Raw genomic sequence first — 27,893 nt, 5'->3', positions numbered from 1 at the left:
ATGCAACCTGGGAATGGTGCATTGGGCGCAAAGATGGCTACAGGAGTCAAGCCACCTGATAGTTTGGCTCTAGTTGCTCTGCCTCCTCCTCTCTACAGGCATACCTCCAGCATCTCTGGAATCTTCTCTGGGTTGGGCTCTGGAGGGGGGGCAGCCTTGCCTGACTGGGAGCACAGTACATTGGCCACTCTGGTCTCTCCTCTGCCCCAGGTCACTGTATCCTTTCCAACCTCTCACAACCCAGCAAAACTCGACCACCGCCTGCCTCTCAGGCTGTTTCCAACCCTGCAAGGGGAAGCTCCCCGAGTCTCTTTCAGGAGCACCCCAGGTGGTGTTGAGGGGCAGGTGCCAAGCAAGGAGGCCCATTCCTCCTAAGGTGCTCACCTAACTGGCGAGAGCAAGGATGTTATGGAGAAGTCCTGGTCCTAAGAGAGATGAGCACCTAATCCTCACTCCTGGGCTTCACAGCAGTCTCTTGAGTTAGAGACTTTTGTTGCTAATCACCCTCTTTATGAATCACATGCCCAGTGACAACCAGTCTCAAGCTTTGTCAAAATAGCCCCAAAGAAGCCACGTTTAAGCAGAGATATATAACAAAAGTCCTCTAATTCTGCAGCCTGCCTTGGCAGACCCCTTTCTGGACCGCATTCTGTTTGGATGGTCCTCTCACCTTTTTAGGAACTGCCGTAGCCCCCCTCCATCCATCTGTCCATCCATCCATCCATCCTTCCATCCATCCATCTATCCATGGAGGCCACCAAGTTTTTAACAATGCAACCATCCAGGGTTCCTTCTAGAGTCAATTAATCTAGGGGTGGGCAAACTGCAATATCTGAGCCATCTCTCTGCATCGGAGCTTACAAATGGGCCTGTTTGAAACATCAGTCTCTCTTTTTCCAGGTGGCTAAACTGTGATGTTGAAGTTGTTGGACACTTCTGTTTGCAGCTTGGGGTCTGAGGAACAGAAAAAGTGGGTCTGAAAGAGAGAAATGAAGCAAATTACAGAGGGAAGCAGAGACGAACACCAGAGGGGCGACAGTCCAGCTCCCCTGTGATTCCATCTTCCGGTTTGGTTCCTGGGCCCAGCATCAACTCTGTTCTTGGCTTCCATGGATGACCTAGAACCCATGGGCTTCCCTCGGTCATGGTGGGGTTCTGTTCCTTGCAGCTGGAAAAGTCCTGGTGAACTCCAGCCTCGGCACAAGGTCTTTCGATGGCCCCTCTGCCCTGACATTGGGGCCCAGTCCTAGAGCAGGGATTGGGACCCTATTGTGGGGCAGGCCTGGGGTCCTAGAGGCTCTGAGCCAAAGCCTTGCCTTTTCTCACCCTAGACATATGGCTGAGTCTCACCTCTTCTGATTGGCTTCCCTGCAGTGCCCACTGGCCCTGGGCCTACCCTGCTGGATGCTTAGCCTGTAGGCTCTGCCTCCCCATGGGGACACCAGCTCTTCGACTGGACCTACTTCATCTACTTCTGTATCCTATGAACCTCAAACTGTATTGCCTCGAACCTACTTTCAGCATCTGGTTTTGGATCAGTTTCCCCAGGCCTTTCTTTCCTGAGATTCTCTCTGCTGTCTTGACAATGAAGTAAATCCTTGCCGAGTTCTGAGATAAACAATCTGCTTGTCTGTGTTTTATGTTTCTTTAAAATTAGGAGGAGGTTTGTCACTCCCTCTCTTGAAAAGGTAATAGAGGATCATGATTAGTACCAAAGGCCTTGCAATTAAAAAAAAAAGGGTGGAAACACTGTGCTCACCCTACCTTGGACTCACAGCACAGCAAGGGGTGGGCAGCTCTCCTATGGCTCCGTCCAGTGCAGATGGAGCAGTACCTGCTAGGGAATCCAGGACAGTGCCTCACCTTCAGACAGAGGGCATGAGCAGCATAAATAAACCTGAACGCTTAGAAATGCACTGATGGGGGTAAAGGGAGAGGAGTCCTGGGCTCTGCTTTGGGGCGTCTGAAGTTCCCTCTCATTACAATCAAGAAAATTAGAGCTGGCCTGGCTCCGAGGAGGCAGGCATCCTAATTTTGACAAAACCTAACACATGAAGGTAAAGAAATGGCATTTGTGGGGCACCTGGGTGGCTCAGATGGTTAGGCATCTGCCTCTGTCTCAGGTGGTGATCTCAGGGTCCTGGGATTGAGCCCCATGTCCAGCTCCCTGCTCAGCTGGGAGCCTACTTCTTCCTCTGCCTCTCCCTTCTGCTTGTGCTCTCTTTCTCTCACTTAAATGAACAAATAAAATCTTAAAAAAAAAAAAAAGAAATGGTGTTTGTTTTAACTTTTTATTTGGATGTAATGTTGAATTCACAGAAAAACTGCAAAAATAAGAATAGTACAAAGAACATTTTATAAACCTTTTACCTAGATTCACCTGTTGTTAACATTTTAACCCATCCATTTTACTCTTTTATTTTCTTTGTCACCTGGCCCCCTCTTTCTCTTTCTCTCAATTTTTTTTTTTTTTTTTTTTTTTTTGCTAGACCATTTGGGAGTAAGTTGCATACACCAAGGAACTTTGCTTCTAAATACTCCCATGTGTTTGCTAAGAACAAGGATATTCTTTTACATAAAACCAGTCATCAGCCTCATGCATTGACATTGGTTCATACTTTAAACTTAATCCTACTCTTCATTTCCCAAATTTTGTCAGTTGCCTGATGAATGTGCTTTATGGCATGTCTCCAACTCCAGGACAGACTCCAGCCTATGGCCAGATATTATATTTAGTTGTTATATCTCTGTAGATTCCTTTAATCTGGAATATCTTCTCAGCCTTTACCTTTGATGGCAGCAACATTTTAAAAAAATATTTTATTTATTTAATCATGAGAGACAGAGAGAGAGAGACAGAGACACAGGCAGAGGGAGAAGCAGGCTCCATGCAGGGAACCGGACATGGGACTCGAACCCAGGGATCTGAGATCACGCCCTGAGCCAAAGGCAGGTGCTCAACCGCTGGGCCACTCAGGCATCCTGACAGCAACATTTTTAAAGAATTCAATTATTCATCATTGCCTCTCTCCCTACCTTTTAAATAGAATGCCACTCGTCTTGGGTTTGCTTGGCATTTCCTCATGATTAGATTGAGATTGTGCATTCCCCACTAGAGATGGTGCAAGTGACATTATGTCCTTCTCGACGTCTCCCAGCTGAAGGCACCCAGTGTCCATCTGCTCCTGTGTGGGGACAGTAATTCTGATCACTTGGACATGGTGCTGACTGAGTTATCTACTGCATAATGACTATCTTTAAACAAAATGCTTTTTTGAATGCTCATATATTTGTGGTGTAACAAGCGATTTTCTAAACTAGACATACATGCAGCACAGCATACATTATTCCTTTTCCTCTCAAATTTCTTCTTTGCACACATGAGCTTTGTGGTTTTCAGATCCTGCATGGTCAGAGTTAACTTGCAGAGGACAGAATCCTCTCGAATGAGTTTCATCAGAAAGGGATCCAGTAAAGGAGATGAAATCTCTTCGAAAGCAGTGGATTATAAAGTGGGTCACACCCCAGGACTGGTCTTTCAAAAAGCGGGCAGCCTCTAGCTTCACAATGGTCTAGGTCACAATCAAAAAGGTGCCATGAGCTTAGGCTGGTTCTTGAATCATCCTGCCCCCGCCACATCACTGCCCAGTGTCCTTCCTCCCTGGACACCTGTGAGCTTCACGACAAGATGCTAGAGGTGTGGCAGCGTCTGCTGGCCCTGTGGCAGAAAAGCCCGGCGACTCCATGGCTGCGATTGTCACCAGGCGCCGTGGGCACCGCCAGTGTGACCCCCGCCTTACCTCCAAACAGTCTGCCCAGAGCAAAACCACATTGCCAACGTCGGCTGTCAGGAGCGTGTCTCGCTCCAGCCTCTACCGTCCTGGGGGGCACGTTGGCAGGAGGGCAGAGTGGGTGCTGGATGCTGGTCCATCACATGCACCAGCCTCCCTGGGCTTCTTAAGCTGCTTATGCAGCGACCCTCTAAGAATTCAGATACGCCTCAGCCCCACATGTTCCTCTCCTTGAGCAAATCAAAGCAAATCTCTTTTGTGGGGAGTTTCTAAATATCAGAGGGGAGCTGGCTTTGAGATTGTCCTCATGGCTCAGGCCTCGGGGAGAGCTTTGCTCTGGATGTTACCTGTGTAGCTTTTGGTCTTGCACTCCTCTCTAAACTTCTTGTTTGGGGAGGGTAAAGCTGACAGGAAAAGCCACCGCCAGAGAGGGTAGGTAAAAGCATCCCTGGAGATTATGCTGGCTGCTCCGTAGGCCCGCAGGCGAGGACTGGAGAGTTGCAATGTCAGTCCAAGGTAGAGCCAGGGAGGTTGGAGGGATTTGGCCTGGCATCAAAGGCTGGGTTTGCGTTGGGATTCATGGCTGCAGAGGCATTTCTGGGGCTCCGGATGGACTTTGCAATAGTGCAGAGGGGTAGGTGGGGGCCATCGGGCCTCACACAAGTGGGTACTGAGGCCATTGCTGACAGATTTCTCAGGGGCCAGAGCTGCCTTTTTGGAATTCTCCAGACCAGCTTCTGTTCTCTCTCCCCCCACCGCATCTCTCTTCCATCTTTCACGGTCCGCACCACCATCTGCCTGTGGGTCCGTGAGAAAAGGATTCACCCTGGCCAGTTCACTCTGTGCCAGGAGCTGTCCAGAGTTCCGGGGTGGCACAGCTTTCGAGGCTCCCCTGTGTCCTGGACACTTCTCCGTGATAAGCAATACTTTTCCTTGAGTGACTTTGACTTTCACGCAGGCAGCCGATACGAAGGTTTGCGGGGCACAACACACTTAGCCCTTGCTGGTCTTCTCTTAAAAGTTGCTGTTCCACCAATTTAATTCCTGTCCCTCCTTTCCAGGGTGTGAGCAGGCACCCCATCTTCCAGCTCCATTGTACTTGAGGGTGACAAGGATAGGCTCACCCACACAACAGAAGAGAGTCGGCCTTGCCCTAGACTAGTTGTCCCACTCTCGGGTGGTGAACTAATGGACGTCAGTGAGACAGGACGGGTAGAGCTGAATCTTTCCAAGTTCATTTGACTGTATATATAGCGTTTGGTGTGGGTTCGCTGGGGTGCGGGTAATGCCCTGAGAAGGGACCATTGGTCCAACTCCTTCCTTCCCTGAGGCGGCTGCTGCCAGAACTCTGAGCTCTAAGCTCAGGAAGCTGCTGGGGGGCACAGGTTTTAGTGCGGGTGATTCTGGTTTAGCTCTAGACGGGTTGAATTTGAGGTGACGTCACAGAGCAGTGCCCAGGAAGGGACTCTATCTACAAGTCTGCAGCTTGGGACAGGTCTGAGTTAAAGACAGTGACTGGCATTAAAAAGTCACTTTTTTTTTTTTTAAATGAAGCGGATCATAACGTTACCATGACAACAGCAAGGAAGGCTCTAGTTTGGGGGGTTGGGTATGGGCGAGTCTGTGACTTCCATTTGATGGTCAATCAGGAGCTGCCTTCTAAGGAAGCAGGCTCCAACCCTGGGTGGGCCATTTGATCAAGCCATTTAACCTCACAATCTGTAAAAGCAGGTAAAACCAAACTTTAAAGGATAAACTGCAGATAGGAGCAATTATTGTTATTAGGATTGATTTTGAACTTTTTAATGGCTCCACTTAACACCAAATGCACTATAAGTGGGTGATAAATATTAAACAGAAAAACGGTCATGGCATGACAATATGCTTTTGGAAGAATATTGCTCAGTGCATCTGCTGCCGTTCTTCCCTTTGGGCTGGCATAGCTCTACCTCTCAGGAATGCTCCGTCAAAAATTCACGGACACTGACGAGTCTGGAAAAGAGAGCTGAGTCATTGCTGGCAGCTTCACGGTTTCAAGTTCTTATCTAGGGAAAAACGATTCATGCAGCCATTATGTTCAAGATGGGGAAGAGAAAGGAAATGAATAATTATGAGGAATTGAAGAGATGCAAATTTCCCTTTGCTCTGGAGCTGCTGGTGGATCAAGATGCCTCTTTACAGAGGATTTTGATCCTGTTTAATTTGCTTTACTTTCAAGTGAAGAAAGAAAAGGATGTTGGAGGACAGGAAAACATAAAGAGGCAAACAAAAGGAATAAGAGGAAGATAAAAAAAAAACTTCTTGCTACAGAAAAGGCAAGTTACTGCTATTCCTTCAGCAGAATAAAACTGCAAGAAAGATTCATAATCCTTTATGGGAACTCCAGTAGCCACAAGGGAAGTGTGTCCTTGGGTCCCCTGCATGTGACTTCTCTCACTCCACCTTTGTGTCCACTCCCTAGCACCACCTCACCCAAGCCCATCTTAGGACTGTTTGGCAAATGACCATCAACTAATCATACAAGTCCCTTATCATTGGCTAAAAGCCCGTAAGTAAAAAAAAGTTCCCTTTTCTCTTTCACTGCCTTGCTCTGGGCCAGGCACCACGCTGGGCACTTTTGCATGTGTGCTTCAGGCATCCAGTTCAAGCCTGTGCAGGGCCTCCCCAGGACAGAGGACAGTCTGACTTGCCTATGGGAGCCATGGGGTGCCCGCAAGGAGGCTGCTTAGGGGGGACCTCTGGGAAGTGTTCCCTAACCTCAAGGTGCCTGCACCCTGCACTCCTTATGAGAACACTTACCACGCTGTCCCCCACCAGCCTGAGCTCCATGGGGCCAAGGACTGCCCTGATTTTCTTCACCATTGTATCCCCAGGGCAGAGCACAATGCCTGGTAATAGTAGGTACTGGGGCTGTAGTGGTTGGATTAAGTGAATGAATGGGTTAGAGTGGGAGAGAAAGAGTGTGTTCTAAGAACCACTGGGATCTATCACCTGTCATCTTCCTGCCCACCCTGAACGTAGCCTCAGTAGAAGAGAGTGGAAATAGCCAGTGGGCACAGAAAGAACTGCCCCCTACAATCCAGAGGATGGCCTCAACAGTGGGGCCAGCCACTTCAGCAGCCATGGGAGGTGGCACCCATGTTCTCGTCAACATTGGATCTTTGGGTTTCTTCTGGGGCTTCAGTTCTGTGCGTCCTCGAGGCTTTGGGGGCAACAGTGGCCTTATCTTCCCATCCCCCCAAAGTAGGCCAAAGCAGAGGGGAAGGGATGGCCAACACCAGGCCATAACTGGGTGCTGTTCATGAGGACATGTGGGTCTCTGCTAGGGCATGACCAGAGTTAGCCAGAAAAGCACTTGTTGGGGAGGGAAGGTCCACATGATCATGCCAAGGGTTACTGTTTTGGGGGGCACTGAAAATAAGGCTTAGCTGGCATGGCCTGGAGAAATCCAGACTTAACATAATTATTTCTAATTTGTCATCCACCTTTCAAGGTTGGTTCTCTTTATTAGTCTCACTTTGCTGGAGAGGAAATGGAGCCGAGAAGGCTAGGTTGTTCGTCCTGGGTCACAAGGCTGATGATGCCAGACTCAGGGTCTGGTCCCCCACTGGCTGCCTCTGTCTGTGATGCTGATTCTGTTGACCTCATGGCCCCCAAAGAAGACCTGGTGTGGGGGAGACATATGGGAAGCAGAAGAGCCCACCCAGGAGGCAACCACCCAGCTGAGGGATGTGTCCTGGAAAGATTATACCATCCTCACCGAGTGTCTGAAAAGCAGACGCCGTTGGCTTGCCCTGGTGTTGTAGCCTCTGGGCAAAGTCTTGTCAGAAGAGAGTATTTTGCAACCAGGAAGGCGAGATAAGTCATGCATCTTGTGTGCCAAAGAAGATTTGTGCCAGCTCTTCCCTTGCACAGAAACGGGAAAGCAGAGGAATGATTTGAGTAATAAGTGCATGGCTTCAGGTATTACAAACAGAAGCAATAAAACAGATGCTTGGAGGAGTTATCAGGGCACAAAGAGGCAGAAATCCAATTTAGGAGATGATGTCAAATGGAATAAATCCAAAGTAATTGGCGTGCTGAGCATTAACCACCATAAAGGGAAACCATAACATATCTTGGTTAGAAAATATGCGGACGATAAACACAAGCTGACTTACCGGCTGGGGAAATAATTATTATTTTCCAGAGAGGGCTATAGTCAAGGCCTGTGCCTTCAGTGTAATGCATCTAATAAATATTTGCCGAGAGTCCTCTGGTTTTGCGTGTTCTCGATGCTTCGGTTGTGCCCGAGCTCCCAGGCGCCACTGGGCCGTTTGACACCCAGGCTCACGCTCATACTGTTCAGCTTGAGAAAGCAAATAGGGTCAATGATGTTGAGGGGCAGGGGTGAACCAGACATCTCTCAGGGAGAGATGTGGATTCGGGAGGCGTGACTCCAGCCTTTCGAGGACGGTGTCACGGAGAGGTCGCCCCTGGTTGAACACTGGGTTGAACAGAGGAAAGCTGGAGTCATGGCAAGAGAATCCCAAACCCCAGTTTCCTGTTTGATAATAATTGAAAAGAAACCACCTTACAGATCTGCTTAAAACCTCATCGTGTTCCACTTAAGATGTTATGTTCTAGGTTGAAAGAGATTTTGTGATGCACAGTTCTTGTCAGCTGTGAGTGGGCGCCGTCCAGAACAGCCTCATCCCAGCTGTGGACCGAACATTTGGAGACAGGAGCTAGTGAGGAAGGTGCCCACGGGCGAGAGGAACAGCTCCCGTCTGGAGTGCTGTGAAGTGCTCTGCTAAGAGCTTTTTGCACACTGTCCCCGTGTGGGAGGTTGTGATTACGTTAGTCTGACAGGTGGTGCTGAGGCTCAGAGAGGTTAGTAACTTGCTCAAGGTGGCACGGCCAACAGTTCATAGAGCTGGGATGAGACTGATCGCTCCACGCAGGGATTTCCTCTCCCAGGCGGGGAGGCTTCAAAGCTAGGTAACTAGGGAAACAGGTCTTGTGTGTGCTAGTTAAGACCACATCCAGTTCTGGAGTTTTCTTCTTTTTGGTGCTCTGCTTCTTCCCAGAGATGGAAATACCGCAGATGTTCCCTGTGATTTCCGGGACTCAACGAGCATCCATTGGACAAAGTGCAGGTACTGGTAGATGCTGAATGGTGTCAGTGATACACGGTGTTCAGGCGTGTGACAAGCCAGTAGTACACACGTAGAAGTGACAAGCGGGTAAATGGTGACTTATATAAGAAGCACAGATGATATGAGGTATAAAGAGTGATTACTATTTGCCTTGTAAAGAAAAGCACTAGGGGATGCCTGGGTGGCTCAGTGCTGAGTGCCTACCTTCTGCTCAGGGTGTGATCTCGGGTCCTGGGATCGAGTCCCACATCGGGCTCCCCTCAGGGGGCCTGCTTCTCCCTCTACCTATATCTCTGCCTCTCTCTGTGCCTCTCATGAATAAATATGTAAAATCTGAAAGAAGAAAGAAAAAAAGAAAGAAAGAAAGAAAGAAAGAAAGAAAGAAAGAAAGAAAGAAAGAAAGAAAGAAAGAAAGAAAGAAAGAAAGAAGAAAAGTGCTGATCCCCAGGCAGGAAAGTGTCCTGGCCTGGGTCCCGGCAGGTGGCCCCGGTAGGTGGCGCGGAGCCGGTGAGAATTTGCTGGTTTCATCCTGGCACGGCCACAGCTCCGGGTCCTGCCAGCAGGTCCCTCACCGGCGGCCGCCGAACACCGGTGGGTTACCATTCTGCTCACTTGCCCCTGCAGGGTCCCTGTCGCCGAGGTGGGCGGCGAGGCGGTTCTGGGGGTGGTCGGCAGGGGAGGGGAGGACCTCTTCCACCTGGCGCATCCCTGGATCCCTGAGCTGGGCTGTCAGCAGCGCCCACCTTCATTCCCTCCTGCAGCCGCTCACCTGTAGCCCCGGGGTTACAAAATGGGTAAAACAGCCTCTGGGCTCAGGCTGCCAACTGTCTAGAAAGGAGACAGACCTGTTTAAAACAAGTGAATGCAGTTCTGTGGGTTCGACTGCCGAAGGGCCGCCCTGGGAGCCGGGCTGGAGCTTCCCGGCGGGGAGAGCCTCAGCCGATCTTAAGGGTGAAGGGGGGTTGGCCTAGGGGGAGGCCAGAAGGGCAGGAAGGGGGCACTTCAGTCCAGGAGGGCGGCGCAGACACGTCACTACAGCCGTGGGCTAATCCAATAATCCTCCTGACAACCCCCGGCTTCCAGTCTCGCCCCGGTGATGATCCTCCGAAACCCACCACCGGATTGTTTCCCCAAGGCTGGTTTGCATCACGTCGCTCCCTGCTCCAGCCCTTCCATGGCTTAGGATGATTGGTGGCCAAGGCCCTCCGCCACCTGAGAGCCACGCACCACTGGGCCCATTACCTGACCCTCCTGCCTGGGTAACCTCTCCTTGAACCAACCAGGCTTCTGTGGGCTCAGCCCAGGTGGGACACTCAAAGCTTCAGAGGCCACAGCACTAAGGTGGGAGGTGGCAGAGGGGATGACAACAGCGGCCAATGCCAGCAGCTGCTCAAAGGCATTTCTGCCCGGGGAGGGGAGGCTGTTCCAGGGTTCGTCCTGTCCAGGTGGGGAGGGTCTCCCTCCCCACGAGCTCTTCTCCCCTGATCCTTTCCCTCTTGCTTCTTCTGCACTCACCTCCCAGGGGGACTTCCTATAATACTCCAGGAAAAAACCTCCCCTTCTGCCATACGCAAAAACACATCTGCCCAAAGCCAGATTCGTCTTGCTTTTCCAAATCAATCCTTCCTTATAATTTCCTATCTCCAGGGACAGTCCTGCTATCCTTCCAGGCACCAAGATCTAAACCATACATTTCTCCCTGCCTTGCCTCCCCCTCAAACCTGATACTCAAAGATCATCGAACCGAACCGCAGACTATCGCAGTTGGAAGGGACTTCGGATATCACTTGATCTACCCACCCACCGACCCAGGAATCTCCTTTGTGACAGCTCTCACTGGTGGTCTTCCAGATTATTTTCCATTCTCCTTGAACTGCTCAAGAATTCTCCTTTATATTGGTTAAACAGAAATCTGCCTTCCTGGACCCTTCCTGTTTCTCCCCATTTTAGTTACACACGAGGGGGCTTGTCCTTCTTTTAAGTGCACCCCCGTCATCTTCTTCAATTTCCTGCTTACACACCCCTTAAGTATTTTTTAGATGATGTTCCCATGACTATGACCAAGTTGGTTGCTCTTTTAACTTTTATGGCCCTTGCCAAAGCATAAACTTGAATTCAATTAAGTTCTGCTCAAAAAACATTCCTGAAGTCTTCTAAGAGAGTAGTATGGCGTGATAATGATAACGTGAGCATGGATCCTGAGTGAAGCTGCCTGTGGTCAAGTTCTGTCTCTACCACTTACTGGCTATGCGATGTTGGCCTTCTGTCTTCTCATCTGAGACCATGGATCCCAATAGTACTTACCATGTAGGGTTGTTATGAGGCTTATATCAGGTAGCAGATGTAAAATTGCTGAGAACAGTGGTAATACCTAGTAACATTCAACAGATGTTTGCTTTTTTTTTTTTTAAAGATGTATTTGTTTTGAGAGGGAGAGAGAGAGAGAGAGAGAGAGAGAGAGAGAGAATGAGCAGGGAAAGGGGCAGAGGAAGGAGAGAGAAAATCCTGGAGCAGATTCTGGGCTAAGCTTGGAGCCCAATGAGGAGCTCGATCCCAGGACTCTGAGATCATGACCTGAGCCCAAATCAAGAGTCAATGGCTTTACTACCTCAGCCACTCAGGTGCCCCTGTTTGCTCTTTTTTTGTTAAAAAATATGTGATTTGAAAGGTGATGATTATTGAAACTGCAGCATTGATGAACCCTGAGGACATTAACTGATTGAAATGAGCCAGTCACAAAAAAAGCAAAGATTATATGATTCCACTTACAGAGACAGAAAGTTGGAGGGTGATCTGGGCTGCGGGGATGTTTAGGGGCAGGGGAATAGACAACTATTGTTTAATGGGGACAGAGTTTCAGGGTTTTTTTAAAAAAATATTTTATTTATTTATTCATGAGAGACACAGAGAAAGAGAGAAAGATGCAAAGACTCAGGCAGTGGGAGAGGCAGGCTTCCTGCGGGGCACCTGATACAGGACTCAATCCCAGGAGGCTAGGATCACACCCTGAGCCGAAGGCAGATGCTCAACCACTGAGCCACCCCACCCAGGTGCCCCCAGAGTTTCAGTTTTGCAAGATGCAAAGAGTTGTGGATTATAGTGATAGTTGCACAACAATGTGGATGTACGTACTGCCCCTGGACTATGCTTAAGGCGGTAAGCTTTGTATTATGTGCCTTTTACCATAATTTTAAAAATTTAATTATTAACAAATCTAACTAATACAATTAATTAATTAAATGGATACACCTAATGAATACCCGGGGATGCAAAAACAAGAGTTCCTGCCATTACTGAGCTCTCAGTAAATAGGAGAAATACACATGTAAACCAAAAGTTTCAAGGAATGAGAGGTGGAAATGCACCCAAGCTATGGTGGTTCAGCAGACAATGTGGTTAACACGTGTGTGTGTGTGTGTGTGTGTGCACATGTGTCTGATGGGGCCAAATGCGTCTCTTGTTCTGGACATTACCCTGCCACCCAAGGAGTACATTAGCCAATTTATTAGCCTGCGTCCAGTTGTACCGTCTTAGAAAACCTGGTTTGTCCTTGTTTTCACATGACAGAGTCGATTTCCTGGGCTCTGGGGTCAGAGTGTCTGGGTTCAAATCAGTGACTTTGGACGACTCCCATCTGTGAGTCTCACATTCCTCCCCTATACTGGGGCCGCTCACAACACTTGACTTATAGAGTCATAAAGTTAAAAAGAGGTAATGTTTCCAAAGCGTTGGCAATGTGCTGGGCATGTTAATGGCTCAAATCAGGCCCGCTTCTTCTCCATCACCTAAATTACTCTTACGGATAATTCTTCCTCCGTCACCGAGTCTGTACCCAATCCTCTCACCTTTTGAACCCCCACCTCCTAACATGTGTGCTCCTGCAAGGCTTTCATCGGGAGCTAGAAGGGCTGATTTCATTAATCTTCCCATTTTCCCACTCGCTCCCTCTCTTGAGGACACACTGGCTGACTGATCTCTGTGCTGGTGCGGAGGGGACCTCAGGACACAAAGTGATATGAAAGGGGGGGATAATCAAGGATTCGTGTGCTTTGGAAAGAAATGGTAAAAGCAAGCCTGCGTTGATATTTGAGAGGGACAAGCTTCCCCAACTCTCCTTCCCTCTGGGGAGAGACTGTGGGTGGCTCCATTTCCGCAGGCTCCGTGCCCCACTTTTGTGAGTCTACAGCCCCGCCTGGTGGTGCCACACACACAGTCATGGATCTCGTCCTAGCCCAGACCATCCTTGTCCTCTCAATTACCAGAATCTGCCCACAATTTCAAAACTAGACACAATATCAATTTTTCTTTCCTTAGCACAAACTATTACCACTGAAAAACTATATTCAGTCCTGTCCTGATGAGATGTTCATCTTGAGGAAAGCATTCTTTTCTGAAAGGGAAATTCCACTTGAGCAACATAGATCTGATACATCTACTTTTCTGTATTGTGAATTGTGGGGAAGTGTCCATTTCTTTTTTATTAAAAAAAAAAAAGATCACCTTTCAGGATGATACCCATACAGGCAGCCTTCTGCTTGCAGGTCATCTCCTGCCTCCTCTTCGTGCCTCACAGCAGACACACTGCAGGCGCGCTCTCCCTCAGCCTCCCACCTCAGGTCTGTGCACCTGCTGGCTCTCCTGGGAATGGTCTTCCCTGCCTGCCTGGCTCCTCAGGGTCATTCTGAGCTGCACTCAAATGCCACCAATCTAAGGGAGCCCTTTCAACGATAAAATTATCACAAAATATTAATCTCCCTTCTAACATCAGGAAGTATCTTTAAAAAAATATTTTATTTATTTATTCATGAGAGACACACAGAGAGAGGCAGAGACATAGGCAGAGGGAGAAGCAGGCTCCCTGTGGGGAGCCCGATACGGGACTCGATCCCAGGACCCCGGAGTCATGACCTGAACCGAAGGCAGATGCTCAACCACTGAGCCCCCCAGACGTCCCAGGAAGTATCCTTTCCTGCTTATTTACGTGTCTCTCTCCCAACTGCATGCAATGTGAGCATCATTTACATTCCCCATTTACATTGCTAGTCTTATTCTCAGCTTTACTGGCAACACAGAGTGCCAAGGAGTAGAGGTGCTCCACAACTACGCATTGAACGAATCAACTTAATCTTTTAAAGCAGGACTCCTCTGCTAGCTCAGCACTCTTCCTGCCCTGTGCTGGCCCAAGGACCAGGGCACAAGAGGAATGACAAAAAAAAATGCATTTGATCTCCCTTAAACAGCTATTTTTCAGAGAGCTGTGAGAACACCGAGTATGTGGATTGGTAGATCTCTTAAAAGATCATGGAATTCACTATCAACTCACTGAGCAGATCATTCTGGATCAATGAGGCCAGGTCTTGGTTCTGCTGGGAGGAGATTCACATCCTTTTTCAATCACCTTTTCCAAGTGTACCAGCCACCCCTGGGCCTTTCTTGTCTCTAAAACAGAGGGGACACACGTGTGTGTGTGTGTGTGTGTGTGTATGTGTGTGTGTGTGTGGTGTGTGTGTGCCTAACAAAATATCCTTTCTCCCCTCCCCCTGCACAGAGGGTGTGGCATGACAGGGCACACACCCCAGCGCACACACGGACACATTTAATCTCTGAGAACTTGCTTCCAGTAACAGCGACTGCCAGCAGATGTCACCATTCCACAAGATTTGAAGTTCCAGGACCCGCCTGCAAACCTGGGGGTAGGGGTGGGGCTGGGGAGGATGCCTGGAAGAGGCAGGTCCTAAGGCAAAGGGCTGAGGGAGGCTCTCCTTAGGGTCATTCATTTCCTGGTGTTTACAGAAGGACAGCAAACATCTAGTCAGCTAACTTCCTGACAGTCAGGATTCATTTTCCAGTTAGTTAGCTTAGTAATTATTCTTTTTATTTTCTTTTACTTTGATTTTGTATTTGAGTGGGCTTGTCTTTGTTTTCTTTGCGGGGCGGGGGGGGGGAGTGTGGGGGGAGGGGAGTCCCATTTTTTCCACTGGGGGCAACACCGAAGGGTGCCAGGCGCTGACTGGGGAGCCACCTGGGGCTGGGACATTCCCCGGAGCCCCACCGGACAAGATGGATGGGGGTCAGAGGGCCCTTCCTGCCTGTAGGTCTGTCCTGGAGCCCTGGGTGACATTGACCCCTGCCCTCCCTGTCACTGATGCTCTCTGGTCACATGCAAAGTCTTCTCTGAGGAATCATTTCCTGCCTCCCACAGAGTTCTTCCTTCCTTGGTGCAGGTTCATTGCAATGGAAAGAGGGCTGGTTACCAAGAGCAAGGCCTTGCCTACGGCCTGATGGGCCTCCAGGCCCTCATGGCTGATGATTTGTCTTGTGTGTCTGACAATTTAGAGAACATACAGGTCAGGATAAAATGTCCTAGGGAGACTTAGGCCTGGGTGCTGTGGGTGCAGCCTATTCTCAGCCCCTTCTGTGGGCCAGTGGAGAGAGGATGGATCTGCCGCACATGTTGGTCCCCAACAACCTGTGTGTTAAACCATCTCAGAAGCCCCCGACACTCCCCAAGGATGTCCTGGCTTCCGGCCCCATCCTGAACAGTAGAGTTGACATCTGCCTCCATCCTGCATAGGCCATGAGAGGAATCCCTGCAGGCAGCTCTCTGGGGGCCGAGGTTTCTGGATCCCTGACTCTTCAGCTCCATCCTAGGAGGTCAGATCTTCATGCCCTCGATAAATGTACACTGGGTGGTGGTGGTGCCATCTAATGAAGTTCACCAAAGGTCAGCAGCACCAGGGTAGCCTCATCCCAGTGACCTCATCATGGGGCCATGACAGGTGTACTTGGCTAGGCTTCCAAGGGGTGGCCCCCGCTCTCCAACCCTGTCCAGCCCTGCCATCTGTGAACTGCTTCCTCATCTCCCCTGAGGTAATGAATGGATGCTGGAGGAAGCATCTCCTAGGAGACATTCCCTAGACTCTGCCATCTTCAGGAGCTCATTTTTCTAGCTTATAATGCTCCCAGGATTTAACTTTAAAACAATCCACCCCCTCCAAAGACAATACACTGTTATAATCTACAACTCTCAAAGGTAGAGCAGTGAACCATCTGCTCAAGATCGTAGAATCATCCATATTTAAGAATGGACCAGATTTCTTATGCTTCCTGACAGAGCAAGGCAGCTTTGAGCCTGGAGGGAAGTCATTCCTGGCTTAGTCTCCTTTCAAATGGTCTCTGAGGGGTAGAGACATTGAGAGGTCCTTGAAGAAAGGAGCAGGACAATTTCTGACTTATTTTGTGGATGAATGCCAGTGAGGGTCTTCCTTGTTGTCAACACAGCTTTCCCGTTGCTTCCGTTCCAGCCCTGGGCCCATCCCCACCCACACAGCCCATGGTATGGATGGCTTGAGGGGACCTGCGGTGGATGCCAAGGAGAGAAGCTTACAGAGAAAACATCTGTATCCCTGAATTACTGACAACACATGTCCCTAACCAGAGAAATAAGTTTTGCTTGGCACAAAGTATATGTTAAATGGATGGAAGGGAAAGGATAGAAGGAGAGAAAGAGGGAGAGGGGAGGGAGGCAGAGCCAGACATGGATGTGAGGGATGAGGGTAATTCTCTATCTCCCAGCTTAGAATGTGATCCTCTGTAAGAAGGTCCTTTTCATTTCATGTTGAATTCTACAATTTTGAAATTCAAAAGGGCCCCTAGATAATAGAGTTTAGAAAAGGAAACTGAATCCCTGAGAGAGGAAGCGACATCTAAGCTCCTGTTCTTTCCTTGGAAACTTACACATAAATGAACTTATTCATGTTTTGTACTTTTGGTAAAAAGGAAAAATTAAAGTTAAGATCTTTAAACCATTTGGGCCAATAAGGTTAAGAGTGTGGCACAAGTTCTAAGACCTTCAATTCTAACAACTAAGGGTTTCTCTTACAGTTGTTACAGTGTAAAAAGTCTCTTAAAAGTGTCCTAAGCCTGGGTAGCTCAGCGGTTGAGCACCTGCCTTTGGCCTGGGGCATGATCCTGGAGTCCCAGGATCGAGTCCGCATCAGGCTCCCTGCGTGGAGCCTGCTTCTCCCTCTGCCTGTGTCTCTGCCTCTGTGTGTGTGTGTGTGTCTCATGAATAAATAAATAAATAATATATTTTTAAAAAGTGTCCTGGATGCCTAAGGTCCTTTCTATTCTATTCTTCCAAGTTAGTGGGACTAAAGTTGGAGGCCCTCAGAGGCCCTTCTGGGGCCCATCCCGGCTGCCTGCCTCAAATTGGGCACATCTCAGCTCATTCCTGCCCAGATTCACATCCAAGCTCTGCATGGTCAGATCTTGGGCTTTGTGCTTCTGTTAACATGGTGTAAAATGCTTTTGTTTTGTTACTATGCACGAGATTGTTCTCTGGACAAATTCAAGTTGAATGTAGACTCTGGGCCAGGCCTGGGCTGGTCAGTGGGGCACATGTGAGATCCCTGCACTCACACCAAGCTTTCTGCCCTCCTAGAGGCCACAGCAGGGAAATCACAAAAGGGACAGGGTCAACGGAGGTGACAGTCAGGTCTCTCCCCTGACAAGTTTCTGATATTAAATTGCTGGGCCCTCAGCATAGGACTTGAGATCTTTCCCTCTGGCTTCACCCCAAGTTTCCAACGGGTCCTCCTGCTTCCCAGAGTGATCTAGTGCCTGGATTGTTCTCTCCGTCCCATCAGCTGTCTCACACTTTTGTGACTCTTGATTTCAGCTCAGGTCATGATCATCAGGCCATGAGATGGAGCCCTGAGTTGGGCTCTGCACTCAGCACAGAGTCTGCTTGAGATTCTCTCTTTCCCTCTCCCTCTGCCAACCCTCACAAAAAACAAAAAGCAAAAATCAAAAAGGGCATGATACTTGGTGTTGGTTGCCCACTTCCCCGCTTGTTACCATGGATACTGGGCAGATGCTCTCTGCTCTTTGAGTCTCAGTTCGCTCATCTAGAATATGGGTCAATCCCTCTGTGATGGGGATTGACTGAGAAAGCGCATGAAGTGTCTAGAATGCAGAAAACACTGGTCAGGGGATCCCTGGGTGGCTCAGCGGTTTAGTGCCTGCCTTTGGCCCAGGGCGCGATCCTGGGGTCCTGAGATCGAGTCCTACATCAGACTCCCTGCATGGAGCCTGCTTCTCCCTCCTCCTGTGTCTCTGCCTCTCTCTCTCTCTCTCTATGTCTATCATAAATAAATAAATAAATCTAAAAAGAAAGAAAGAAAGAAAGAAAGAAAGAAAGAAAGAGAAAGAAAGAAGAAAACACTGGTCAAATTCCCTTCTTTTCCCTAGGAGCCCTGAATGAAGGGAGTAGGGAGCCGGGGTTCAAGTAAGAGTTCTGCAAATCCCTGCATCTCTATGGGCCTTAGTCTCATACCCATTCAGAAGTGTAAGCTGCTGGGCCACCTGGGTGGCTCAGTCAGTTAAGCATCTCATGCTTGATTTTGGCTCAGGTCTTGAACTCAGGGTCATGATTTCAAGCTCCACATTGGGCTCCATGCTCGGCATGGAACCTACTTTAAGAAAAAGTGTAAGTTGCCATCTTCTATGAATCTGGGATTGATTTTGTCTACATATCTTGCTGACTTCCCCATCTGACTTCATAAAAGGACCTCAGGTGAGTCTGCACGACCAGGTCTTCTGATTGCCCCTGTGGTTGAGCCATCTGCTCATCATCCTTCTTAGGGTTTGACAAAGATAAAGACAATGATGCTAGACTATAGTGGACAGGGTGCAGAAAACTGAGCAGCATTTGCCTCTTCCAGGTTCCAACACATCTTCTGCTCCCCATTACCTGTCAGGATTTCTGACAGGACCTTGAAATAACCCATGTGCTCTTGACGTAGGGTGGGATGGGCCCTCTTCCCTTGCTCCAGCTCCTTCTGTGTCATGTTTGTCCCATCCTAGTCCCTTGAGTTCATTTTGCCCTTGCAAAAAGAAAAGGAAGCAAAAGAGTCTGTCTTTTTTCTGAAGTTCAACAATTTCAACATTTTCCCAAATCTTCGTCTTCTCATTCAGTAGGTTCCTTATGAATTTCTAATTCTACTTTGGTACACCTGGAGGGAGTGAATATCCCAAAACCCAGTGAGAAAATTAGAGTATGAGAGGAGATTGATGGCGGATAGGAAGGAGTTTGCACAGAACACCTCACAGAGAGGATAGGAGCAGGGACCATTTGATTCTAATGGCTGTGACTGGTGCCCAAGGTGGACTCCAAGCTGGGAATGACATGGGGAGGGTGACCTGCAAACAGGAGCAGCCTCAGTGAATATCCTCTGTAGACAGTGGCCAATGACTGTGGAATTAATGGGTCACAAAAGCTATGCCCTGGCAGTCTTGACGCGTTGGTGAGGAAGCATGGCTTTGTTCTTGGAAGTGTATGTATTCTTTTGAAATTCCTTTTTTATTATTATTATCTCTATACCCAATGTGGGGCTCAAACTTACAACCCCGAGATCAGGAGTCACATGCTCTACCGACTCAGCCAGCCAGGTGCCCCTCTTCTGAAATTTCTGATGTTAGGCCTGCATATGTAGTTGTGCAACTGGACGTTGTAGACAGCTCTGATGGGTTCCATGTTCAGAATTTGAGCTCATAATTGGACTAGGTCCAGAGAAAATATTTTTTTTTCTGAAATAGGAAATTTGTTATGATGAAATCTTCAATTCACAATTACTATAATAGAAGCTCAAAGCGATCAATTTGCTCTAAGTTATATCCCAGGAGGCCCCAAAGGTTGAGTCCCAGTCCCAAAGTTTGAGCTCTTACCACTGGCCATCTCTCACACATGCCCCCTACAGCTTACCTTACAGACCTTTTCTCAGGATATTCGATCTAATAGTTTTGGAAGGACTGCACACAGGGGAAGAGGGTTCGGAATTCGCAGTTTGCTTTTTAAGCACGTGCATTTTTTTCCTGGGTCACCATCAGTATGCAGACAGCGGCAGACTCCCCCCACTTGTTGCACTGGTCTCGCCACAGGAATGTTGGTTCAGACTCCTCTTTCTCTCTACAAAACTGCTGCAGGTCCCTGACTCATCCAGAGTGACAAGCAAATCGTGACGATTCGGCATTCAATCTCCTGAACCCATAGGATCAATCCCAGTAGGGGCAAACATTTCACATTTCATTGCCAACCCCTCCGGGACTTTCATCTCTACTGCAAGGAATCTGACATTTCCCAAAATCCAAAAATCAGTTGGAACAGAGCCGTCTCTGTCCAGTGGATTATTAATGGGCCCGGAGCTGACTAATCATGTTTGCATAACCTTTCAATAAACAACTTCAACAACAGCTCGGGTGAAAAAGCAAGCACACAGCCCACCCAATGAGGATGATTTCAAGTATTGATTTCATCACCTTCTCCACCCCCGCCCCCATTTTTTAAACAAATTTAAGTATCACACCGGGGTAGCTGATCATTGCCAGACTCCCGAGTCACCGGAGTCACCAGGTCCTGACTAAATTTTGCTGGAATAGCACATCGCCTCCTTTCATTGAAATAACTCCGCTGAGCTTTTCTGAGGTCAGGGATATAAAGGGCTGAACCCCGGGGACGGGCAGGGAGGAAAGGCACACCTGGTTGGACCCAGATGTCCAGGTAGCTCTCCCCGAGTGATTGCTTCTCAGCTCCTTGGGGTGGTATAGCATGGACCCCGGATCCCAGTAGGAATGGTGGGGTCCTCCCAGAGCACTGGGAACAGGAAACATTCCCTCCTGGGGGGGTGGGGGGAGCAGGCCCAGACCGCCTCTCTAGCTGGAGAGATTTCACCGTCGCTATGAAACTCCTTTCTGTTTTAAACTCTGTCCTGTGAGTGCGGAAAGGTAAGAACCATGGGAGCTATGTCAGAGGACCCCCGTTTTATCAGTTACACCCCTGGCTGTGCCGCTCTGCTGACTTAAAACATTCCTGGTCCCTCCCCATTGTGACAGAAGCAGTGACTGCTCAGAGACACGTAGACACGGAGACAAAGATTCTCTTGTGTCTTTTCATTGTTTCAAAATCTGATGTTTCATCCTGAAGTAACTAATTATGCAACACCCCCTCGTCCGCCTCCCTTCCATCTGTTGGAATGATTAATAAAACCTGCTGCTTTGCTTATTCTTTTTTTTAAAAAAAGGTTCTGAGGGGATCTCTGGGTGGCTCAGCGGTTTAGCCCCAGCCTTTGGCCCAGGGCGTGATCCACGAGTCCCGGGATCGAGTCCCGTGTCGGGCTTCCCGGCAAGGAGCCTGCCTCTCCCTCCTCCTGTGTCTCTGCCTCTCTCTCTCTCTCTCTCTCTCTCTCTCTCTATGTCTATCATAAATAAATAAATCTTTAAAAAAATAAAAAATAAAAAAAGGTTTTGATTTATTCATTTAACAGATAGAGAGAGTGAGACAGAGAGCACAAGCAGGGGGAGAGGCATAGGGAGAGGGAGAAGCAGGTTCCCCACTGAGCAGGGAGCCTAAGACAGGGCGCTCCATCCCAGGACCCTGAGATCATGACCTGAGCCACAGGCCGATGCTTAACTGACTGGGCCACCAGGTACCCTGCTTTGCTTATTTTTTTTTCCCCCTTTCAGGTGTTTTTTTTAATCTCCTGTCTGACTATATTGTCATCCTATGCTTGGGACTGAGGATGATCTCTAAGGTCTACACAACACCTTCCAAATCATGGCAGTAGATATGGCAGAAGGGCAGGGGTATCAATGTAAGTTTGTTTATTCATTCAACAAACATTCACTGAGGGCCTGCATATCACCGTGCCACTCACCCCAATTCAACCACAGGTAAGTCTAGTTTAGCTCCCTAGGGCCACACGGTCTAACTCCCAAGGGCCCCAGAGCCACAGCTGCCTCACCTGTAACCATGGAGATAACGATGCCTGTGGATTTCCATGAGGATTTAAGTGGATGACGTTACAGGCCAGCATTTGGCAATAACTGCTTAATAATGTTTTGTTCCTTCTTTTTCCTTTGGCCCAAACACAAAGGAGGCAGTTTAGAATATAACGTGATCTTTGAAACCTCCATTTGTTAGTCAAATGAACCCTGTGGAGACACAGTCACTCTCCTATACTTATCGCTGTGTAAAAAGCAAGGCCTCTGACCCTGCTCCATATCTTTAAAAAGTTTACTTTACTTGGGCAAACACTGGGTATCAAAGAAACAAATAAGAGAAACACAAAAGTTCAGTTATTCCAGGTGGGAGTTCATTAGACCAAAGTCATCAAATAGAGTCTCAAGTATCAAATTTTAGGATGACACAGTGGGAGCAGTCTTGGATTAGGGACCAGGAGGCCTGGTTCTGACCCCAGTCAGGGTCATCGCTCACCTAGCTAAAGCATGTGGCTTTGGACTTAACCTCTCTGGCTTGGACCAAATGTCCCTGTATCTGAACAAGGAGGAGCTAGGCCCCGGGTTATCTGGGAGCCGCCCCTCCCTTCTCCCGCTCCCCCTCCCTCCTTCCATCCTGAGACATCCCCTGAGCCCCTCCTGCATGTCAGTCCCTGCAGTGGACCTGGGGGCTGAGATCGAGAAGGAATACCCCATGCCCTGATGGAGCTCACAGGAAGACAGCGCCCTTGTCTCTGCTCCGGTTGTGAATGAAGCTCCCACAAGGACATAGATGTTCTGTGAACTCCAAATAGGGATCACTGTTAGTATTTGTCTTAATCACCTTCGGTGCAATTCTAGAAAGGTGGCAGTGGAGGAGATTTAGATCACCAGAATGGGTTTTACCGGGGGGAATGAATCATGACAGAAGCAGCCCGGGGTTGTCAGAACTAACCACATGACTGGGGAGATCCAATGATTTCCTCATCTACTTTCTGATAACAAATGAGGTCTTTAAAAACGTATCTCAAAAAAAAAAAAAAAAAAGAAAGGTCTCAAGTAACTTCTTAGTCTTATACTGTAAGAAGCAACATCACTCAATACCCAGAGTGTAGATTGAGACAACAGCCTTATTCTTTTTATCATGATTGTTGTGGTTAAATATACATAAGATGAAACATACCATTTTAGTCACTTTTAAGCGAACAGTTCAGTGGCATTAAGTACATTCCCACTGTTGTGCAACCATCACCACCATCCATCTCCAGGACTTGACCATCGACCCCAACTGAAACTGTCCCCATGAAACCAAATCCCCATCCCCTGTTCCCAGCTCCTGGCAACCCCCACCCCATCCCGCATCACCGGTCCTGCTCTCCGTCTCTCGGAATCTGACTGCTCCAGGGCCTCCTATAAGTGGAATCACATAGCATTTGCGCCGTGTGAGTCTTTCTGCAGCAGGTGGGAAGGAGGGCAGAGGTTCACTGTGGTCAGAGCCCTGGGGAGGAAGTGCCCGGGAAGGGATCACTGTGTGAAGGTCACCGCACCTACCTTCCCCTGACAGAGTACTCCCAGGGGACAGCCTCAGGGAGTGCCCGCTGTGTTGCCATGACTCTGCTCAGGGGTCACCTCTGCGGTCTTGGAGGAAAGGATGATGGGCAACTCTAGAGCTGGCAAATGCTCTCCTTGCTTACTGGGCCACCATTCAAATCTTCACGCCATTCAAATGTTCCCAGCCCCCTCCCTGGGCCTGTCTCCTCCCAGCACAGCCTTTATTACTGCTTTGCTGGCTAATGCCTACTGGCCCGGGAGGTCCTGGCATAGGTGTCTCTTCCTCCTGAAAGCCCCTTTCCTGCCATGGGGGCCAGCCTACGAGCTCTCACTGCCTCAGAGCTAACCTCCGTGGAGTTTCTTACTCTGATAGTCTCTTTGCTGGTCACACCTCCCCTATAGAATACAGGCTCCGTGGGGCAGGGGCCACTGCTTCTTCACTGTGGTATCACCGGAGCCTGGCAATGGTGGCCACCTAGGACAGGGCCCCGAGAAGCAGTGTCCGGGGCCAGCAAGCCACCGTCGGAGGAAGCGCTCTCAGGAGGAATCTGCAGGGAAGGGAGGAAGACTAGGTAAGGTAGATGCTAAGCAAAAATGTGGCTTCAGTTGAAGTCTGGCCTCAGGCTGATCCCACAGAGAGTTCTGGAACGTGAACAGCAGCACAAAGTTATCCTGTCACATATAAGGGGGCCAGGCTCTCGTAGCTGTACAAGTCAGTGGGGGCAACTTTCTCGTCATTTCCAGGTGATGTGGTGCCCTTCGGTGGAGTTCTCTAGAGAAGGGAGCAGCTGTTTAGCAGCCAACACACAGCTGGGGCACTCGTGGGGCACCACAAGGTTCTACCACAGAGCGGTGTGTTTGTGAAGTGAATACCTGTTGGTAGCAACGCAGAAAACGAAATCAGCTGCTTTCCGTAGCATTCGCCATAGGCCAGCCACCGTGCTCTGCCCACGACTGTCTCCACGGCGACCCTGTGAGGCAGGTGCTGATCCTAGGAATGGAGAGACATGTCAAGCAAGGTGAGGGGACTTGCCCAAGACATACGGCTAGGAGGTGGCAACAGCAAGGCTCAAACCCAGACCTCCTTGCTTCTGTCCCAGGTGACATGCACTCAGTGGAGTCTGAGACAAGCTGGATTAGACACTGCATGTCGAGACCTCTCTCTCCGTCTCTCAATGATTTTTATTTGTGTTATTTCCTCCCACTAGCTTGCTTTTGTGGGATTGGAGCCCATGATGACCCGCAAAGCTGTTAAGCTGGTGGAAACAACACCTTGACCAAAGGCCGCCTCCTCCCAAGTAGCCTCTGCCTTCCCTCTAGCAATGCTCTCCATGAATACTGGAGGCACTGATGACTTCAGATGGATTTTTCTCTTCAGTTCTAGCAGTTGAGTCCTTGACAGCAGTGAACTCAATACTGGGGAGAGAGGACCCCTCACATTCCTGGGCCGCTCCTCTATTTCCTTACTTGGGCCCAGGGAAACATCCATGTCAACACATCCTCGCTGCTTTATCTTGCTTAGGTCCCAGGCCACAGCAGTATTTGTCCAAATTAGAGTCCGTTTACTTTGCAAACCACACTCAAGCTTTCCTAGACACTGAGCAGCTGCTCCCCTGACGTCCCCACCAGAGCCCTTGTTTGCACTGTGTGTTGTCAGCAAACAGACCGCCCCGAACAAGCCGCCGAAGAGCACCTCCCGGCCCCGGGAGCAGCAGGCACACGGAAGGCTCTCCTGGCTTTTCCTTATCAGACGGCTACCTTGGTGCATCGTTTCAAAAACATGTATCAAGAAATAAAGCATTCATACAAAAGTGTCCTAAAACATCTACACAGAGTGCAAAGAACAGAGCAGTAAGTGCAAGTGGTAGCCACCTGGCCCTCATTCTACCTCTCTCCGCTTCTTGGTGAAAAGAAGTCTAGCACAATGGTTATTAAGGCATCTCCGCAGCAAGGCCGCCCATATTTATACCCTCGCTCCCTCTGAAGGTGACTTAACTGCTCTGCAGCTCAGTTTCCTCACCTGTAAAATGGGGCTAAGACTCTTGCTGGGAGGATTATATAAGCTAATAATATGAGGCACTTAGGATAGAGTCTCATACACAACCAATTCTCAGTAAATCTTGGCATCTATTTGACTTTCTGCTAGCTAAAAGAGGGCTGACTTATGAGGGTTTGAAGGGTATTGGTGGTGTGTTATTTCCAGCATTGAGGATCCTCCCAGACAGGACACTGGCAGCTTGAGATGCCAGTACCTCTACTTAACAGGTGTAGCAGTTCGGTTGGAATAGCTCTTGGCCCAGAGGGGCTTAATAACAATGACAACTGGTTGCCAGAACTCTGGTTCTGGTCTCATTTCTGTTGAATTTCTACCTGTTGAGTATCCAACACGGCCCCTCTCCCATACCCACCACACCCTGGGGACCTTTTTGGGTTTTCATCCCCATGGACTCCTTGTCCAAATGTAATACTTTCTGGTGCAGTAAGGATAATGTTTGTCTATATTCCCTACTATTCTTACATTTGTGTAGCTCTTTGAGGTTTGCAAAGGTCTCCTTATGCATCATGTTGCTCCATCTTGAAAGTACCAAATATTTTTGTGCTAAACAAAATAGACACCTCAGTAGACTTCCAGTGGTCTTGCCATCTGAACAGCAGGCAATGTCTTCTACAGTCAGAAAGCTCTAATCAGCAGCAAAATAAAACAGAATTTGTTGAATCAGGCCCACAAGGATAGTGAGCTCCTTCTCAGACATGAGCTGCCTGCCCTGCCTACCAGCTGCATCCCACCAGCTCCTCCTTAGACCAAGCTGCCATCTTTCCCTTGGCTATGAGGGTCTTCTATGAGCTGCCACACCTGCTGTGAAGAAAGAGTGCCCTGCCAAATCTCTACCTGCCAATGGGAGCAGGCCAAGGAGGGGACTTTGGAAAATCCTGAGAGATTCTTCTTTGGAAAAGAGTGGAAGATGAGGAAAGTGGCAGCAGTAAGCAATAGGCTTGTCGTACCCCAGTTCTCAAGGCTAGCCCTAGACATTCTGGTGCCTAGAAGTGTCATTTCCTGGCAAAGGTGAAGAGATTAGTTTCCACCTGCAGTCACTGATTCAATCAGCTCTTGACCTTGTGAGTAAACACATGCCAAGCGGCTCTAGAAGCAATTTGAGTGTTCTCCCTGACTCTAGCCCAGATCCCACTCTGCTTTGAGTGGGATCATCTGCTTTGAGCCCCCCATTTGATTTGATGGCTTCCATTTGGTAGGTATTCATAGATGCAGCTAATCCCTGGAGGTATCCTGCTCCTCAGGTGCGGAAAACATTTTCCAGCCGCACTTCTTTACTTCTCAGAAGCTTAGGAATCAGCTCGCTCTTGTCCTTTCTGTAGGTTTTCTGCATTTCTGAGATGACCAGGAGGGGGCACTGTGTAGACGTGTCTTCCCAAGCTCTTCCAGGTATGGGTTTTCCTGGTCCTGGGCGCTCTGGCCGTCCCTCCACCTGCAGAGCCCTGCGGGGCTCTTCTGACTCCTCAAATCTAATCTACCTTTTCCCTGGACCAGAACACCTGGCTGAACCTGACGTGTAACACCAACTTCACAAGGTCGGGCAGTACGTTTGGCAGGATATTTTCTAATTAGAATGACAGAGGACTAGTTCTTTGTTGCTGAAGCAGGGTGGATGTATAGATTTGGGTTGAATCACTAAATGATATTGACACCAACTGTTTATACTCCTATATCTCCTTGATGAATTTGAAAATTGGTTTGTTTTCCCATATGACAAGTTTAGAACATAAAGCTTTAATTGCATGTGTGGCATAGGGACTGTTAAGAATAAAAAGAAGTGCTTTTGTATAAAAACAAAACATCTCATGGGTAGGTTTTAAAATCCAGATTTACTGAAGAAAAGCACTAGAAAACAATATTGAGCAGTTTTATGTCTAATTTGTATAGTGGCCTAACACGAAATAGGAGAAATTTTGGTATGAATAACAATAAAATTTTGGTTATCAGAAATAAAAAAGCTTAAAGGGCTGTGGGGTCACGAGGTAGCTACTGTGTCCTGTGATGTGTAACAAATGTTAGCAGAAATGAAATAAAATGAGATGTGTGGGAAAGGGTTTTGCAAACCATAAACTGATGTTCTAGGACCAGGTGAGGGGAGAGGGAGTTGAAGCAACAACATTTTCCTTAAAAAAATGATAACCGTGAAAAATCAGCTTTCTAGTGATTTCCTAGGTATTTATGTCCACATCTGCCCAAGGGCCTTGGCCGCCCCCTGACACGTCTCCCCACCAGGGGGCTCCAGTCTTCTGCTTCTGGTCTCTTCCCTAGACTCCCACCCCCTCCCCTTCCTTCCACCTTTCCCCAACTTTCTTCCCAGGTACCTGCTCACAAAAGGGTTTCCCTTTTCTGTTCACTATTCAGGCTATGATGTAGCCATTAAGGTTTTGAGGAACAACAGATGAAACAAAGCCCAGCCCATCACCACCACTGCATTGAAACTGTTTCTGTGTCAGTTGGCCCATTCAGGGGAGGGTGCAGAATTTGTCAGTGTGTTCCTAATGTCTGGCAAAATGTGGTAAGTCAGAGACATTCCACAAGTTGAGGTCCCACAATATAGGGGACCTCAACTCAGCTGAAACCTCCAAA

The 27,893-nt window shown here is 48.6% G+C and overlaps 2 long non-coding RNA genes across 2 annotated transcripts in view; one reads left to right on the top strand and one right to left on the bottom strand.

Moving 5' to 3' along the window:
• Positions 1 to 2,236, top strand: part of LOC144296446 (uncharacterized) — a 32,495-nt gene extending 30,259 nt beyond the window's left edge. The window contains exon 3 of the long non-coding RNA XR_013363564.1: positions 901 to 2,236. This is a non-coding gene — a long non-coding RNA (uncharacterized LOC144296446). The remainder of the gene's footprint in view (positions 1 to 900) is intronic.
• Positions 2,237 to 22,080: 19,844 nt separating this feature from the next.
• LOC144296445 (uncharacterized) lies at positions 22,081 to 24,873 on the bottom strand. Its single transcript, XR_013363563.1, has 3 exons — positions 24,722 to 24,873; positions 24,128 to 24,245; positions 22,081 to 23,802 (listed from the first exon to the last, which is right to left on the bottom strand). It is a non-coding gene; the product is annotated as an uncharacterized LOC144296445 (long non-coding RNA).
• Between the last annotated feature and the right edge of the window lie 3,020 nt (positions 24,874 to 27,893).

This window comes from Canis aureus, chromosome 24, assembly GCF_053574225.1.
Source record: "Canis aureus isolate CA01 chromosome 24, VMU_Caureus_v.1.0, whole genome shotgun sequence".
Classification (NCBI taxonomy): Eukaryota; Metazoa; Chordata; class Mammalia; order Carnivora; family Canidae; genus Canis; species Canis aureus.
Note: the sequence above shows the minus strand (reverse complement) of the source record. Positions and strands in the feature narration are given on the sequence as shown.